This window comes from Coenobita brevimanus, chromosome 8, assembly GCF_032717465.1.
Source record: "Coenobita brevimanus isolate Jiangsu-jjx chromosome 8, ASM3271746v2, whole genome shotgun sequence".
NCBI lineage: Eukaryota > Metazoa > Arthropoda > Malacostraca > Decapoda > Coenobitidae > Coenobita > Coenobita brevimanus.
The window spans coordinates 6,067,007-6,079,355 of record NC_136961.1 but is presented as its reverse complement, the minus strand read 5'-3'; the positions used below and the strand labels follow the sequence as shown (position 1 = coordinate 6,079,355).

General features: G+C 42.1%; 1 protein-coding gene across 1 annotated transcript in view; it reads right to left on the bottom strand.

Moving 5' to 3' along the window:
- LOC145406333 (alpha-(1,3)-fucosyltransferase C-like) overlaps positions 1–12,349 on the bottom strand; it is a 250,582-nt gene that overhangs the window by 217,806 nt on the left and 20,427 nt on the right. The window lies entirely within an intron of this gene.

Here is a 12,349-nt window from a genome sequence, read left to right as displayed (position 1 = left end):
TTTTGGAAAAGTGGTTAGACCTCCGGTGTATAGTGTTAATTCTGGATGGTGTTGGACATTGCTGAAAGTTACTAAATGGCCATCCCAGAAATCACGACAGTGGAGAACTGGTCTCACTCAAAATTTTTCCATAAGGTCATCAGTATATATAGCTCAAGAACGAGTAATAACTGCACCCACGTCGACATAACCTTTTTTACTTAACATTAGTCTAAAAACGGCATTCATTTGTTTTCTACACATTTCCCAAGAAACCCAATGATATATATGATATAATGTTACGTGAGTGTGTGTGTTTGTGTGTGTGTGTGTGTGTGTGTGTGTGTTTGTGTGTGTGTGTGTGTGTGTGTGTGTGTGTGCTTCTTTACCTAATTGTATTTACCTAATTGTGATATACTGGAAATGAGCTACGCTCCTGGGGTCCCGTCTCTGTTTCTCAATAAGTGTGTGTGTGTGTGTGTGTGTGTGTGTGTGTGTGTGTGTGTGTGTGTGTGTGTGTGTGTGTGTGTGTGTGTGTGTGTGTGTGTGTGTGTGTGTGTGTGTGTGTGTGTGTGTGTGTGTGTGTGTGTGTGTGTGTGTGTGTGTGTGTGTGTGTGTGTGTGTGTGTGTGTGTGTGTGCTTTCAGATCCTTTTTACTACTGTATGTTTACCATACCTATACATTCACACGTAATACAACACATGATGCAGTGCGCCTACTGTATTTATACTATCGTGATTAGTTACATTATTTCTCTCTCTCTCTCTCTCTCTCTCTCTCTCTCTCTCTCTCTCTCTCTCTTTCTACACAGATGCACAGAGAACACATACAGTACATCCTCTCACGATAAGGGACCTGTGATTACTGGAAATGGTCTTAGAGAAATTGTGTATTTTTCTATGTTTTGTTAATTATTTTTCAGGTAGATAACACTATGGATGTTTTCCACTTCCTGCAGCAGGTAGGAAAATGAATAAGCAGGTAGGGAAGTAGTTAGAAAGTTAATCGATAGATAATATTGATCTACAATTTTTGGAAATTGAATGCTTCAGAGTTGAAATGCTCTGTTTCTGGTAGATTGTGACGTGCTTATTTCAAATATGACCATTAAATCCCTTTATTGTCCCCTGGTTTCCGGATATTTTCATATTTAGTATATACATAGTAAGTCAGTGTATGTATATATCATATCAAATTAAGATTGCATAATACAGACAAAATGTGCTAAAACACTAATTCAGCATGATGCTGTGATAGTACTACAGTAATTGTGCAAGTCGTACTGTCGTTCAAGTTCATTCATCGTCTGTTCGACGATTCTTCGTTTGCCTCATGAAGCTTTCGAGTGGCATTCCTTGTCACTGTCCAGCAGTAGTCTGCCAGCAATGATGGACGCCACTTGCCTGATATCGCACCTCCATTGTTGCAATATCCTGGTGGAACCGCTCACCATGCTCGTCACTCATTGCTCCGCACTTCGGTGGGAAAAAGTCCAGGTGAGAATGTAGAAAGTATATTTTCAGCGACATGTTGCAGCCTAGGCTTCTGTGTGTCTCCAGCAGGTTTTCCACCCATTCCATGTAATCGTCCGCCTTCTTGTTCCCAAGAAAGTTCGTTGCAACTCTTTCGAAAGCCTTCCATGCCAGCGTCTCCTTGCCTCGTAGAACATGGTGGAACTCATCGTTTCCGAAAAGTTCACGAATTTCCTGGCCAACAAACACTCCTTTTATTTTCACTTCACTTAGCCTCAGGAACTTTTCGAGGAGGTACTTGAAGGCTGGCTTAGTCTTGTTCATCGCTTTAACAAAGTTCTTCATCAGGCCCAGCTTGATGTTAAGGGTGGCAAGAGAATCTTCCCCGAGTCAACAAGTGGGGGATGCTGAACATTTTTCTGCCCTGATTCCAACGACTGTCGAAGCGGCCGTCTCGCTTGATCTAGTGAGAATCTTTTGCTTGGCTGTCCCATTCACAGAGAGCGCAGCAGTACTTGGTGAATCCGGCCTACAGATTTAGCAAGAGAGCAACAACCTTCAAATCGCCACAGAGCTGTCACTGATGTGAGTCGTAGTTTATGCAACTCAGAACTTGCTCCATGTTGTCGTAGGTTTCCTTCATCTGTGCCACATGGCCAACTGGAATTGAAGGCAGTGTGTTACCGTTATGTAGCAAAACGACTTTCAGGCTTGTCTGTGATGAACTGATGAACAGCCTTCATTAAGAAAGCTCAAAAACGATGTTGAGAGCCGTCATCAATCCATGGATATCCTTGCAGGCCAAGAGTTCCCCTTCCATAAAGAAGAATCGTACGAGGTCTCTAAGGCGGTCACGAAACGTGGATATCCGAACATTGCTCGCCAGTAGATTCCATTGCTCCAGCCTCGGCCCAAGTAACTCTACCTTATTCTTAGGCAGTTCCAAATCTCTGATGAGATCGTTGAGTTTGGCCTGCTTTATGAGCTGTGGCTCGAAAGGAACTTGTAACGGAAAGTCTGGGTCATGTGATGTTGGATGCTCAAGAACGCAGCTTTCAGCGTCTTCCTCTTCCTCACCTGACTCCAGTGTGAATGCTTATGGAGCCATAGGAACTGGCAGTGGGTTTCCATGGGGTACCGGTCGTATGGCAGATGGAATGTTGGGATACTACATAGTCCACTTCTTTTTCCTTGACACACCTGCATGTGGAGGCACAATGCAGAAGTAACAGTTGCTGATGTGATTTGTTGGTTCTCTCCAGACCATCTGCACTGTGAACGGCGTGGATTTCTTCTTCCCATTAAGCCACTGACAGAGGTTTGCTGTACAGGTGTTGCAGCATATGTGCAGGGCCCAGGTCTTATCCTGATCGCCGATTTTGCAGCTAATATAGTGGTGGTAGACCTTCTTGATCATAGCGGTTATTCTGTGCCTTTATGAAACAGAATTAACCTCACCATAAACATAGCAGAAGTTGTTGACATTGTTCTCACAATTACGAGGCATTTCCACCAAACTTGCAAACACAGAACACACGTTCTTATTAGTGATTAGTAACGTGTTTATAGGTCAGTAATGTGGTTTTGAGTGTGACATAAGTGATTTTATAGGTGATTCAGTATCAGATATTGTCTGTCGATCATATCAATCATTCAGAGGAGTAGACTGTAGCACTAGTTGAGCAGGGCAGTGCTCCCAAGGTGGATGGAAAGCTGATGACAGAGAGAGCTGGAGCTCCCGTTTCATCAGCCCTAGGGAATAGTTCCTGACCATCCTCTTTTGCTGAACTTTTTCAGTGTTTCAGTAGCACAGAGAGAAGGCCAGCATGCTCTCCAGTGCAAAGTTCTCCAACTGTAAACACCAAACTACATGCACAGTACGCACTACACTTCCTTTTCAACATTAAAAAAGAAAAATGGCGTTTTAAATCATGTCTCGGAGTCCCCAGGGGAGGGGAGACCATAAATTCCCCAACCATCCGCCCCTCTCCTGGTGACGACTCAGAGAGATGCCTGGCACCAATGTCTGACTCAATTCTTCATTTCTGCAACACTTGCAGCCTTTTTTCTAACTTTCTCTCTGTAGAACACCACCTCTCCTCCTCTAAACCTCGCCTTCTCTTCCTGACAGAGACTCAGCTGTCTGAGGCAACTGACAGGAAATCCTTTTCTGTTTCCTCCTACTTTAACTATACTCATTTCAAAGCCAAAGGTGGCTGTTGTGTATATGTACACAACAATTTATCTTGCTCTCATGTTCCTGACCTTGATTCTTCTGAATTCTCTACTCTCTGGCTTCGGCTTTCTTGTCATTCTCTGACTAAATATATCTGTGCTGTGTACTTATCTCCTAATTCTACTGACTATGGAAAATTCTTTGACTATCTTTCTTCTCGATGGAACACATTCTATCCATTTCTCCTCCCTCTGAAATCTCCATTCTTGGAGATTTCAATGTTCACCACCACCTTTGGCTCTCCTCTCCTTTCACTGATCCACCTGGTGAGCAAGCCTACATCTTTTCTATCCTTAATGACATAGAGCAGCTTCTACAGCACCCTACCCTTATCCCTGATTGCCTTGGAGAGAGCTCAAACATACCTGACCTCTTCCTTACAACTAATCCTTCTGCTTACACTGTTAATCTTTCCTCTTTGTTGGACTACTCCGATCACAACCTTATTACCTTAATCTGTCCTATCACTCAGGTACGGCCTGTGGACCCTCCAAAGAAACGTCGTCTGTGGCACTTTGGAGCTGTGGATTTGGATGCCCTCAGACAGTACTTCTTTGATTTTCCCTGGAATGATTATTGCTTCCATGACCAGGAGCCTTCTGAGCGTGCATTGTGCATTACGGAGGTTATTCTCTCGGGCATGGAAGCATACATTCCTTTCTCATATCCTCTGACTAATGCAAGAAAGCTTTGGTTTAATCATGCTTGTTCTAATGCTATCCACATCAAGGTGAGGGCTTTTAAAAGGTACCTGAGCCAACCCATCCCCTGAATCACATCTTTTTTATGTTTCTGCCTGGAATCATGCTAAGTCTGTTCTTCGCTCTGCTAAAAATAATTTCATCCATACAAAATGATCTCAACTCTTCAACTCAAATTCTTCCCACTCCTTTTGGCACCTTGCCAAAAACCTTTCTAACAACTTTACATCATCCTTCCCTCCTCTTTTCTACTCTGATGGGTCTGTAGCTATTTCTTCCCCTGGTAAAGCAGATCTCTTCGCTCAGACTTTCTCCTCCAGTTCCACCTTAGACGATTCCAGTGCTGTTCCTCCATCACTTCCCCCCCTCTGACTTCCTCATGCTTAACATTAAAATTTCTTCAGCTGATGTATTTTCTGCCATCATTAGCCTGAATACTAACAAGGCATATGGGCCTGATGGAGTCCCTCCTCTTGTCCTCAAGAACTGTTCTTCTGTGCTTACACCTTGCCTAGGTAAACTCTTTCGCCTGTGTCTTTCAACTTGTACCTTTCCTTCTTGCTGCAAGTTTGCTCTCATCCAGCCAGTCTCAAAGAAGGGTGACTATTCCCAACCCTCTAACTATCGTGCAATTGCTTTAACATCCTGTAAATCAAAAGTTTTCTTGTGAATTCTTAACAGAAAAATTTTAAAGCACCTTTCATATCACAACCTTTAATCTGATCGTCAGTATGGGTTCCGTTAGGGACGCTCCACTGGCGATCTTCTCACCTACCTTACAGACTCCTGGTCATCCTCCTTTTGGGACTTTGGCGAAAGCTTTGCCATTGCACTTGACATCCCAAAGACTTTCGATCGAATCTGGTATAAATCTTTAATATCCAACCTGCCCTCTTTCGGTTTCTATCCTTCTATCTGTGTCTTCATCTCTAGCTTCCTTTCTGGTCATTCTATAGCTGCTGTTGTAGACGGCCATCGTTCTTCTCCTAGATCTATTAACAGTGGTGTTCCTCAGGGCTCTGTCCTATCACCAACCCTCTTCCTTTTATTCATCAATGACCTTCTAAGCTGTACATCTAACTCTATCCACTCATACGCTGATGATTCCACCCTTCACCTTTCCATTCGGTTCCTGCAACGTCCATCTCAGCGGATGCTTCAACAAGCAAGGGATGAGGCTTTGGCACACCAAATGTCTGACTTGGCTCATATCTGTGACTGGGGTAAAAATAATCTTCTTGTTTTTAATGCATCAAAAACTCAGTTTTTACACCTATCAGCCTGACACAGTCCTTCCACAGGAGTACCCACTAATGTTTAATAATATCTAGCTGAATCCTGCATCATCCTTGAACATGCTTTGGGTTTCATTCACTCTGGACTTATCTTGGAAAGAACATATGGCATCTCTTGTAAAATCTGCTTCCAAGAGATTGGGTGTGCTGAGCCGTCTCCGTACCTTCTTTACCCCTGCTCAGTTGTTGACTTTATATATGGGTTTTATTCGCCCTTGTGTTAATTACAACTCTCATGTGTGGGGAGGCTCCACATATACAGTTCTTCTCAATAGGGTGGAGTCAAAGGCTTTTCGTCTCAACTCTCCTCCTCTTACTGGCTCCCTTCAACCTCTGTCTCTGCGCCACACTGTTGCCTCTTTATCTCTTTTCTATCGCTACTTCAATGGTCACTGCTCCTCTGAACTGTCTGCTTGCATCCCTCCACCTCTACAACGGCTGCACACCACCCGTCTAGCAACAAACTCTCATCTTTATTCTGTTCAGCTCTCTAATGCAAGAGTTAACCGTTTCTCCCAGTCCTTCATTTATGCAACAGGTCAACTCCGGAACTGTCTCCCTCAGTCTGTATTTCCTACTTCCTATGATCTCCATTCTTTCAAACGCAGTGTGTCCAGGCATCTCGAAATGAACAGATCTTGAATTTGGCTCTCTTTTGTATTGTTTTTGTTTTTTCGTTTTTTGGAAGGAACGGTTTACGGGCTTCTGGCCTTTGGTTCCTTCTTTCTTACATAAAAAATAAAAGATCACACGTTCTCGTTTGAAATCAAGCTCGTTCTCTCGTAGTCCTTATAGCTCGACTGAATATTCGAGCTACAGTATTTATTCTTTACGGTGATATCTTGAAAACCAGGAGCCAATCAAGATCTTTAAGTAGCACTTTCGTTTTTAGTGACCCAAAATTAGTCAAGGACGACGTATTTAATTTCAGATGCATTTTGACTAGCTATCAACTTAATTTTTATTAAGTTGGTAGCTAGACTAACTTAGGAATTTTATGGTCAGGTAATTAAATATATAGGTAACTAAACCAGCAGGTGCATAAGTAAGCTGGGGGGTAAGTATGTGAATTGGTAAGTACATTGGTAAATAAATAATTTGCGAGTAATTGGGCAGGTAAGTAACTAGGCACATACGTAAGTAGTTACGTAAGTAAGTGGATCCCCGTAGATAAGAGAGTAGGCAGGTAAGGACGTAGTTATACTGTGGAAAGGTAACTTTCACACTTTCTTCACAACCAAGCATCCAGATTACTAAACACTCGTAATGGCAATAGAATATGCTGGTCAGCTCTCATTTCTTTCAGTAATAACATTAATTCATTACCCATTCTCACACTAAAATCTTCAGTTGGTAACATTACATATGACCCACGTGGTAAAGCCAACACCCTGCTAATCCATTTGCCAGAAATTATTCTACTTTAAAGGAGGTCAGCCAGAACGTCCCTGTACAAGAACTTGGCACTACAGAAATTGGTCCACTTCTGATAAACACTAGATATGTGAAATCCACCCTAGACAATTTTCCAACTAACGGAGCTCCAGGTCCAGATGGAATTCCGCCAATTGTTTAGAAAAAGTGTTCCCCTGAACTTGCTCCTGTTCTAGCAAATTATTCAGACTATGTAAACATACTTCTTCATTCCTTGATTCTTAGAATGAAGGCAGTATCTTCCCTGTTCCTGAGAAAGGAATTTCCTCTGACCCCTCTTATTACATACCAGTAGCTATCATGTCCTCTCTTGGTAAAGTATTTGCGACTGTAATTAATATGCACACAGTTGAACATCTTGAATCCAGCAACTTAACTAATAACAGACAGTATGGTTTTCATCATGAAAGATCCACTGTTGATACACTCATTCTCCTGACTCATACCATTCCATCAGTCAATTGACCAACACGGTGAAATTCATGCAGTTGCCTTTGACACTTCTGAAGTTTTTAACTGATTGTGGCATCGCTTCCTGCTATCCAAATCCCCCTGCTATGGCCTAACGTCTTTTGTTCCTCTACTTTCCTCATGTCTCAGCGACAGAAAGATAAGAGATTAGTAGATGATGTATTTTTGAATATCCACTATATTAATGTTGGCGTGCCACAAGGATCAGTTCTGGCTCCAGCCCTATTCCTAATTCAAATTAATGATCTGTTATCTGTCAGCCATAATCCCATCCATTCATATGCAGATGACTCAACACTTCATAGTTCATTCAAGCTGAAACACCCATTCACAAAGTTCAGTATCTCTAACTCAGAAAGCAGTACAGCATTCATCATAAACCAAGACTTATCTAAGATCACTGAATGGGAACAGAATAACATTGTGTCATTTATTGCTAGTAAACCCAAATATATGCAGTTTACTTACAGACAAGATAGTGCCTGATTCCTATATTACCTTCAGTGCTACTTAAAAGTCTTTTAAAGTATTGAAATTCTCGGTGTATCACTTAACAATACCCTCAGCTGCACCTGTCATGTTAGATCATTTGCTAACACCACTTGAAAGAAACTTGGATTATTGTACAGAGTCCATAACTTTTCACTGACGAGCAGCTAGCTATAACTGATAAGTCATGTGTGCTCTCAGCAGAAATATTGCATACCCTTGTAGAGTGGATGAGGAGAGGCTGCACTAAAACAAGACAAAATTTAGAACAAGGGTGTTAGAATTATTATTAACCCCAGTTTAATGAGATACCTCCCCTTCAAGTAAGAAGGAATGTTGCCTCGCTTTTATTATTTTATATTGTGGTTATTTTTATGGCAAATGCTCAGACGAAGTTGCATCCTTTGTGCCACCTCTCCATGCCGTTCCCCGCGCTGCACGGGCATCAGGTAACGTTCATGACTGGATTTTCACACCGCCGTACTGCAGAACTCCTGCCTGTCAGAATTCTTTTATTTCTCTAGCTGCATCTCTTTGGAACTTGCTTGCCCATGGTAGTTTCCCCCCAAACTTCAACCTACCACTGTTCAAGTCCAACCTTTACAGAGTTTTTATGAATGGAGGACACCTGTAGTCTTGGGTATGAATTATATTTTTTCATTCATTTGTTTTTCCTTCCCCTGATCTCTTATTTGACTAGGCCTACGTTTTTTCTGCCCGGAGGCTTACCCTAACTATTAATGGCAACACACACACGAAGATACTGTTATGAACCCTACATGGCTTCAGGACCAGTTATGTTTGTGTTTTAAGCACTTTCTCTAGGTTGTAGGGAACTGACATTTTAATAATATAATACTCTATTTGCTGTACATAAAGAACAACAGCAATCTGTAAATAAAGATGATAAATCTGGCTGGACGTTAAGCGACACTGTATGTGTGTGTGTGTGTGTGTGTGTGTGTGTGTGTGTGTGTGTGTGTGTGTGTGTGTGTGTGTGTGTGTGTGTGTGTGTCTGTGTGTCTGTGTGTGTGCCAGAGATGAAAAATTTACCACAGCATGATTTATCATTCATAGCTCAATTTACTTTTATACTTTTACTTTGTTAACTACATTTCACACCTTAATATGACACTTAATATAGTTGTGTCAGACATAAGAATTGTTTACATCTTACATCTTACGTTGTGCAAATAAACACATTTTTCACGAAGGTTTTTATTATTATTGCAAAAGTAACAATATGTCATTTATAAACGTATGCAAAACAAACTAAGAGTATGCTTTCATGGCTAAAAGGGAAAAATTTTCAATATTTTGTCCAACCATCATCGGATGCTATGACATCGCGTAGTTTATCTGGCACAGAATCTACTAGAATGCTGTAAATCTCAGGCCTATTTCTTATTCCCATCCACACATCTCTTGCCTTTCTCATAACAGCCTCCTCAGTCTTCTCCTCCACATCCTACTCAGCAACCATGTGCGCCCACAGGTACTCAATGGGGTTGCAGTCTGCTCCTTTAGGAGGCAATCCAGTAACACAGTTTCAGAGTGGTCAACAAACCACCTTCTCACCACCCGGCAGCTGTGTATTGGTCTCCGGTCCTGCACAATAGGTTGGGGTTCTGAGAAGCATAGGCCTGCACTGAAGTATATTAACATAATTATCTCCATCTATATGTCCATCAGTATCGGATAATTCACCCACTCCTCCCCACCACATCCATCCGTGCATGGAGACTCACATGGCCACTTGTAGAGGTTTCAAAGATGTTTCTTCTCTCATAACGTGTGTTGAGCATTCTCCATCACTGGCGACCCGCAGCAGCGACAAATGTGAAATACTATTCATCTGTGAAAATTACTGATCTCCGAAAATTCACTCCTGCCTCTGCATTGGTCTCAGCAAATGGTTTGTGAGCTTCTCTGTGTGTCTATTAAGGTTTCCTAGCATGCTGGAACTAAACAACACAGCCTCCCGGCCGTTTTTTCGAAGACACTGAGAACCTGTTCTCCTAGTTATGCTGACGGCGGATGAGAGCGGCGATCGTTCTGCCTCTGTCAAGATCATGTGGTCCTTCTCAGGCGTGGTGACTCGTGGCCGTCCCAGACTAGGCCTGGTACGCACGTGACCTTCGTCCTCATACCTCCTTACCCACAGCCATATAGTATCTCTGGAGACACCCAGGGCACGGCTCATCTCCTTTACCCCCTTCCCTGCCTCGTAATATCCAACTATCAGCGAGCGTCGGGTTATTACCTCCGGTCGATTAGCCCTTCTCCATAGTGGCTGCGAGGGAACTAGGGCTTGCTCCTCCATACTTGAAAATAAAGGTATTACTTCAGTATAATGTTTACCTGTAGCAAGCATCATTAACCTGTATTAATCTTTAATTCATAATTAATGATAATGGGAATGGTGGAAATATCAGTTCGTGAAGGATAACTGCTAACCTTTACCCATTTATTGTTTTTCACTAAATTTTTGAGGTGCCATAGCAAATACATTTATATTATTTTAGAAGACAGCTGCATGTCATTTCTAGCAGGAAATCATTGTGTTGCATGGGCAGTGGAAGGCAAGGCATCTTTTAGTACGCATTTCAACCTTTATGTCACGGCGACTTATAGTCAGCGTTAAATAGGGGAGGGTGTGGGGGGGGGGTGAAGAAAGTGACGCTGTCTGGACGGTGTGATTAGGGAGGTGTTATTAAATTTCAGCCCTCACGAGTATTTCCCTCAGAAGAAAAAAAAAAAAATGCTGGCGTTAGCCAAATTAAAATAAATAAGATATGCTATGTGCTGAAGGGGTTAAGATGGTAATGTCCATCGACTTAGTTAACCGAGGGTAATACTGAAAGTGTGTAGGTGGTCAGAGAGAGAATTTACAGTGCTGGAGATACCGAGCTAATGGATGGGATAGGTGTGGAGTGGGGTGTTTTGGAAAAAAAAATAATAGGGAAAGATATAATGACTGAAAGAATGAAACTGGAGTAGAGAGTACAAAATATTCTAGTGAAGTCCTATAGTAAAGAGTGTCACACAAGCCACCTTTACCAGCATATTCCAGCATTCCTCGGCATCGTCTGGCATTTAAAAAGTACGAAACACTTGGGTTTACTAATATTATTTAATATAATAACTTGTTCCTCACCCTGCCCTTGGGTGGGAAAGGAGGTCCAGATGATGATGATGATAAAATAACTTGTAAAAACTTTGGTAATTTTCTAGCTTTAGGCACGTGCCGTAAATGTCGATCACAACCAAACTCGGAAGATGTCAGTTTTAGGTCCCAAAAGATGCCAGGGAAATGCGGCACATGTGACACAGTCGTAAGTGTAGTGAACTGGATACAGAAGGTAGTATACAAGGAGACGTGGTGAGTAAGGATTAGGGTCATTCGGTGTGTTCTTTGTGCTGTTATATATATCGTGTCATTAACTGATTTTGTTTTCGAGCAACATTTAATTAAACAACCACTATACACACCAGAGTCACTACTGGAAAAGATAAAGGAAGGGGTAGAGAGGTTGAAAGGCTAGCAGTCCCGTTCAGCTGCACCACGGACGAAGCAGAAGCAAAAGCACACATGAACCTAAGAAAATATTTGCATTAGTAAATAAATAACTTTGTTTAGAACTGAAGAATTAAGTTTCACCTATGATATACTTCAACTGAAATATAAGCAAAAATTATCCACAAAATATACGAATGTCCGATTACGTCTTACCATCTACGAATCGGTGCCCGTAGTATGGTCAATCCTGTCCTCCCACAACCACACGTCTGGTCCTACACTGGTGTGTGAATCTCTGGCAGCAGCCCAGATGCTTCGTGTCTTCTTTCCTAGTTGCAATTTTTGATCCATCTTTCGTATCACGTGTTTCTTAACTATTCAAGTATTTTAAATACAATGGTATGTAATATTAAAGTATTATCACCCCCTAGGAGGGTAAGGATTTGGGCTCATCTCAATAAGAACACGAGATACGTTTGACGTGACACACTGGTTACAAATTCTTATCCTAGAGGGTTCACAACGTATTTACGTGTGTGTGTTGCCCTTGGTAGTAAGTGTGAGCCTCCGGGCATAAAGAACCCGGGCCTCGTCTTCAGATCGGCGGAAGTGGGATATTTTTAGGGTCTTCGAGTGTACACTATACATTAGGTAAGTAGCTATGTTGCTGTTCCTGAACCTTGTCATTCTGGCCCAACAGACACATCGACCGTAGATAAGCCACTGCCTCTAAGGGGTGGTCCCAGGGTGA